At 39.4% G+C, this 6,530-nt stretch overlaps 1 long non-coding RNA gene across 1 annotated transcript; it reads left to right on the top strand.

Moving 5' to 3' along the window:
• The first annotated feature begins 411 nt into the window (after positions 1–411).
• Positions 412–5,388, top strand: LOC103183949. The gene is made up of 3 exons (XR_488467.2): positions 412–450; positions 3,544–3,609; positions 5,233–5,388. It is a non-coding gene; the product is annotated as an uncharacterized LOC103183949 (long non-coding RNA).
• Positions 5,389–6,530: the final 1,142 nt, after the last annotated feature.

Raw genomic sequence — 6,530 nt, 5'->3', positions numbered from 1 at the left:
CAATTAATCAGAATATAAAAGCCTGAGTTTCAATAAAAAGCCAGTTTTGATGAAAGCACACCCATGTAATGTTGCTAATATCCAGAATCTCAATCCCCACTTCAACCTACAAAGAGCAAGGACTTTGACATGCTTAAATACTCAATGAAAGAAGTGGAAGGATATTTTCAAAACAAACAAAAGTTTTTTTCTTTTCTTTACTGCTTTAAATAACATCCAGTATAACAACACATGGTCAACTGAGCAACGGATATGCACAGAAAATATTTTGGAATTAGAAGCCAAATTGATAACCTCACCCATCCTCAATAACCAGCAAAACAAAAGCTTTGAATTGCTAACTATAGAAACAAGTTTTGCTTTGAGCTCTACTTTGCACGACCCTGAGCAGCAGAGTAGCCTGCCTCTTCAATCCATAACGCTTGCAAGGGATTTCATCTGATTAATGTGGTACGTTCCTTTTATGTTGCATTTTTGGCATCAGTGCAGCATTCTCTTTGATTCAGAGCCAATGCCAAAATGCTTTACAAAACTGGCAATTCCAATTAGTGCACTATATCGGTGAATGTTGTAGCTTTGCACCATTAAGGATGTGTGTCAACCTAAGCATAAAAGCAGCTGGTGCCAAAAAAGGTTTCAAAGTTGAAAACACACCAAATCATATTTTACCGATAGCAAAGTACTGACTAACTTGTCATATGTTTCCATCCTTAAAAATCCAGACGACAATACTTTATTATATACCTTTATTGAGAACACCTGCATAAAGCTCTGCCTTCTCTTATTTTGCAAGGATGATGAACAGAGAGTGGAAGCATAGCTCTCTACTTGGGACACATAAAATTAGAGCCACTATTGCATCCTTCAGTGGTGTGTAGAACTTTAGTTCACAGACTGTTTCGCTACCTGTGTCTCTTTCCTCTTACAATTGCCATTTATACAATGTTTTCATTCCCATCTGCATTTGATACATTCTCTCGTGTTCCCTTGCAAAACCAAAAATCACCACTGGAGTTGATGCAACTGGGACAAAAGGCACTTTTACAATTTAAATCTGTAAATTTAAAAGTGGCTAAGACGCCAGTGTAGGACTGGGGGAGCATTGCATTGTCAGAGCTGCTGTCCTTCAGATTAGACGTTAAACCAAGGTCCATTCTGTTTGTTCAGTCTCACAGTGCTATTTGAAAAGAGAAGGGAGTTTCCCAGTGTCCTGATCAACAGTTCTCCAGATAAATTGATCATTCACTTCCTGGCTATTAACAGGGCATTAATGTGTGCAAATCGGCTGCTAGAAATAGTCACTAAAAAGCTTTTTTGGGACATTTTAACATTATAAGTACTGTCAACTGCAAGGATTGTTATTACAATTTGGTCGGTTAGTTTTGAAAGAGTACAAAAGATTTTACGCAGAAAGTGAGCTTATTTAAAAGAGCAAATGAAACATTAGAAATGGTGGAAGAAACAGACTGATGTTATTTGTCAATGGGTTTAGTTGGGCAGAAGCCAAAGCTGGATAGAAACTTTCTATGTACTAGTTGCAAATGATATTTTCATAGCCTGTGTTCTGAGGCTCAATTATCATTGATTTTGACCACAGTAACAATGAGGCTATATACTGTCAAATTAGTGCTATTCATGGGACTCGGTGGTGGGGGTGGAGACAGGGTGGGGAACTGAATAGTTCTGTGGATTTATAAATTGCGTTTCAGCATGAATGATTAACCCTTGGTTGGAATTCTAAGTATGTTCCAGTAAGAATAAAAAGTCCAGTGTGGTCATTGTTAAATAAAAAGTAAGTGCCTTTCCTTTTTGAGAACTGGGTACATTTCTATTTAAATAAAAGCTAAACAAATACCTGGTACTGTGGAGTGCAAAAGATACACAAGCATTCATTAGTTAGACATGTGCTTACTTGCACTTGCATTAAGATGCACATGTGCAAAATCCTGCTTAGCTCCCGGTGAGCATGATTCCAAGAGCGCAATATAACTTCACTTTCTGCTTAATTGCTCTATTACTGGCAGCAATATCGTTTCCATGGTACTCTGTATGGTATTCCTTTGAACTATATTTGTGAAACTAACCATTAACTATTTAATACTTGTAGTTAAAACTCTGCCTGAGATGTAACCCTTTAAAAGCATCATGAGGCACTGATGAGTCGGAGCTTTGCAACATCTATGCACAGATATGAGATTCTTTTGATAAGTGTAGTCACTACAAGCAAGGATTATTATTTTATTATTTTTGCTGTGTGCAAATTTGCTGCTCGCCCCCAAAAATACAGTCACATCATTTGATAATAATGATAATCCTTGCATTTGATATAGCGCCTTATTACATCTTCGAGATGTCTCAAAGCGCTTCACAATGTCATAGAACTTGAATTCTTCAGTGATTAAAGTTCGGGGCTTTTCGAGTCAGGAAAATAAAAGCAGTATCCATTGATACTAACAAATTTAAAATATGCACTTCTCGAAATAGCTTTAAAATATTTAATGGACACAAGCATATATTTTAACGACACCCCAAAGCCTTAAATTAAGTCGGAGTCGTAATACATAAAATGCTGCCACTTACAGTTTGAGCAGAGGAGTGAGCTAACCCACTTGTTTGTTACAAGTACCTTCAAGGTGCAACTCTGCTGCCTGCTCAAACACCTATTGATTTATCCCTGTGTGAGTGTACTCTTACATTCACACAATACGCGATCACAGGGACGATACGTTTTCGTGTAAATCAGGCCTCCTTCAGACAATAGCATCCTTTAACAGTTCCTGCTACCTGTGGAGTGTAAATGACCAAAACAATACCATGCAAATAACAAAAGCAACATTCCAACAGACATCAGTCTCCATCCAAACTAGATTTCAAGTTCCCTGGTCATAATGTGATAATAATAATAATCCTTGCATTGATATAGTGCTTTTCATGTCTTCTCAATGTCTCAAAGCGCTTCACAGAATATGCTGTAAAGTAAATTGACTGTATATTTGTGGGCAAAACGCAGCAGCCAATTGCGCACAGCAGTGGCCCACATCCCATAATCCCAAATTATGATAACATAATAATGCACTGTATCAAATACAGGGATTATTATCAGAGTATTATTTTCAGGTACCCCAAAAAGCAGGTGATCCATTGTGTGCTGTGCCACAGAATGAGAGGATTCATGCCTGTGATCCTCTACATATGGTATTAATCCCGAGGTTTTCCTGATTACACAGTTAGTAGAGCACTACCCTGTGTGGAATTCAGTCATACACGTTAGAAAAATCCTTGGCTTGATCTGGGATCACACACGACGAATGGGAACTGAGTATGATAAAGGTAAACAGCTTGCATTGAACCATAGTTCTCTAGAAGAGGAGGGGAGAACATTGGTGGGAAAATGTTTCGATTTAAACAATGCAGTTTGCCTCTAGATAGTCCATTTATGCTTCCCTTTAGTGATCACTGGAAATTATTTGGTTTCCTGTGGCTTGGAGACCATGATTAAACCCAACCCCTTTAACATCCCACATTCTTGTTTTTTTGCCACAGGAACAAGGAAGGAATTGCACGATTGTATTTTTGGCAGTTCGGAAGAGACAGGAAGTGGAAGTTCAAGTGAGACACACTGACCAAAATTGTCAAAAGTACTTTGGGAGTGGCAAAGGAATGAGGAGTTAGGAAGTTACAGAATGACTAACAAGAAGCAGAACTTGTGTGGCAATCAAGGGAAAGGCTTACATTTATCGCATAGATATTCCAGTGGTGCCATTACTTAACTTCAGATTAGTTCCTTGCAAACTGAATATATTTTGCTGCACTTGGTATAGAAAATCTATATGGAATGGAATATGATATTCTGAAACTCCAGGATGGAGTCTCACCCACTCCCTTCCTCCCTCTCCTCTTCCAAGGCAGATCTCAAAACCTACCTCTTTGACCATGCTTTCTGTCATCTTTCCCCTCCCCACACCCCTTTAGCTCCCACTTCCAGCTCAGGTGACCCTTCAGAACTGTGAATGCGCCTTGGGATGTCCCCCTGACATAAACTGCACTATATAAATGTAAATCGTATTCACATATGTTTACATTGTGTCAGCCTGGTCAGTTGGTGGAACTCTCGCCTCTGAGTCAGAAAGTTATTTCCGAAACAGTGATTGTCCAGTGCCTTGGGCATCCTCTTGACATAAAAGGCGCTATACAAATGTAATTTTGTTGTTGTTGATTCAAACCCCATGTCAGGACTTGGAACTCATATGGTTTGAAGCTGGCCTGAAGCACCCTTTGCACATCTATTTGGTTCAAAAGCCGCTGAAACCCTGGGCCATGCCTTTATCACCTCTCGGCTGGACTACTCTGACGCCCTCCTCGCCGGTCTCCCATCCACTACCATCCATAAAATCCAAATCATTCAAAACTCTGCCGCCCGTGTTCTCACCCGCACGAAACTCCGCTCCCCGATCACTCTAGTCCTCGCCAGACTGCACTGGATGCCTATCCCAGAGAGGATCGACCTCAAGATCCTCACCCTTGTCTTCAAATCCCTGCACTCCTCTGCACCCCCTACCTCTCTGACCTCTTCTCTCCTCAAAACAGTACCCGTTACCTCCGTTCCTCCGGGTCTGGCCTCCTCTTCATCCCCCGAGTCCTCCGCTCCACCCTCGGCAGCCATGCCTTCAGCCACTATGCTCCGAGGCACTGGAACTGCCTTCCTCACTCCCTTCGTCTCGTCCCCTCTCTTCCCATTTTCAGGTCCCTGCTCAAGTTGCTCTGTTGAGGTGTAGGTGAGCAGAGTACCAGTTGAACACTCACTGTATTTTCAGTCCAGTTATGTTAGAATCCCACTAACCAGCACTACAATACAGTGCAGCAATTGCAATGTGTGGCATGGGCTGGCTTTGAGCTAGAAGGTAAGAGAAAGCCTGCCAAACAGAAAGTTAGTTAAAACAGCAACAGGGCGGAGTTTTCCGCAAAGCAATCATTATACTTAACCACATCACAGATCACACTTTTTATTCCATTGTACAGGTATTTGGCTGGAATTATATTTGTAATTATAATACATTAAATTATATTTGTAATTGTAATCTAATTATAATTTAGAAAAGAAACTGAGATATCCAGAAAACAGCAATCCAAAGACACTTCTCTTGATGCAACTGACTTACCATTAATAATGTTCGGGGAGGCTGTAGCGTTATGCCATTGATTCTATAATAAGAATAATCCTTGTATTGGCAGAGGTGAGCAATGTTGCAGAGATGAAAGAAAGAAGACTTGATCAAAGCCCAGATGGAATATTTAAATAATAGTTGTGGGTTGACCAAAACCTCAAGATTCCACACTGGCTCCATGAGTTTGAGAGAGCAACCAGAGAGGTCGATACGAACAGCGCTTGATGGGAGATGTGAAATTGGAAATAGTTAAGACTCGTCCAAAAATAGATATAATCGTTTTGAAAATGTCATTGGTTTTCTAATTGTCCTAATTCTGAATAAATTGTTACATTTAATTGGTTGAATCACTCTGTGTGGTCCATTGTTCCAGTACATCCATTGCTAAATATGTGATAATACCATGGGCAATAATCCAATTCTTATGGTTATTGTTACATATTACTAACAGATTGAATAGAAATGTCAAGTTGACATGGAAATTGAGAAAATTATTAGGGGAGGATTATATATGAACAAGCAAGATTATTTTTGTGTGAGTATGAATCAAACTGGATGCTGAGTTTGCAAAGATACTGGATAAAGATAGATTATTTTGCAATTACAGTAAACTGCTTCTTACCGAACTCCAGTATCCAGAATTTGAATCTAGCCGGACCAGGACCAAAACATTTAAAAAAAAACAATTCCGGGTCCAAAAGTTTCTGTGAGGCATGTTTAAACCTCCGACTCCCAACTGTCTTAGCATACATCACTGCCCCGCTGAGCAGCCTCACAGCACTTGCTGGTTTTAACCATGGCCATCTACTTTATTATAATAAATCTTGCATTTGATATAGCGCCTTGGCACATCTTCGAGATGTTTCAAAGAGTTTCACAAAATATACTATAAAGGGAATTGACTTTTTTTGAATGAAAAATATTGTGGCTTTGACTCAGATTGTTTGGATCCCACGAGCAGAAGACAGCTTATTCATTATCTTCTGCTCATGGTATTCAAAATTATGACAATGGTCTTAAGGCCAGAAGTTTGGGGCCTTATTTTTTAGGTTTTTTGAGCAAAGTACAAGGCATAAAATAATAACTGTTAAATATAGATACCGCATTATCAACTATGAAATTAATGTTAACATACCTTATATTATTGTTCTCAAGGATTATCTTTCAACTAGGGTAATGCCATGTACCAAACTGCAAATCAACCACCTCAAGTCTCATAATAATCATCATCCTTGCAATTGATATTGCACCTTATCACATTATTGAGACATCACAAAAGCACTTCACAGGAAAAACTGTAAAGTGCTGCGACAGTGTGTATTTTTGGGCAGACACGGCAACCAGTTTGTGCATAATAATGTCCGA

The sequence above is a fragment of the Callorhinchus milii genome, unplaced genomic scaffold (assembly GCF_018977255.1).
Source record: "Callorhinchus milii isolate IMCB2004 unplaced genomic scaffold, IMCB_Cmil_1.0 Scaffold2, whole genome shotgun sequence".
Classification (NCBI taxonomy): Eukaryota; Metazoa; Chordata; class Chondrichthyes; order Chimaeriformes; family Callorhinchidae; genus Callorhinchus; species Callorhinchus milii.
This window is presented reverse-complemented; position numbering and strand designations above follow the sequence as displayed.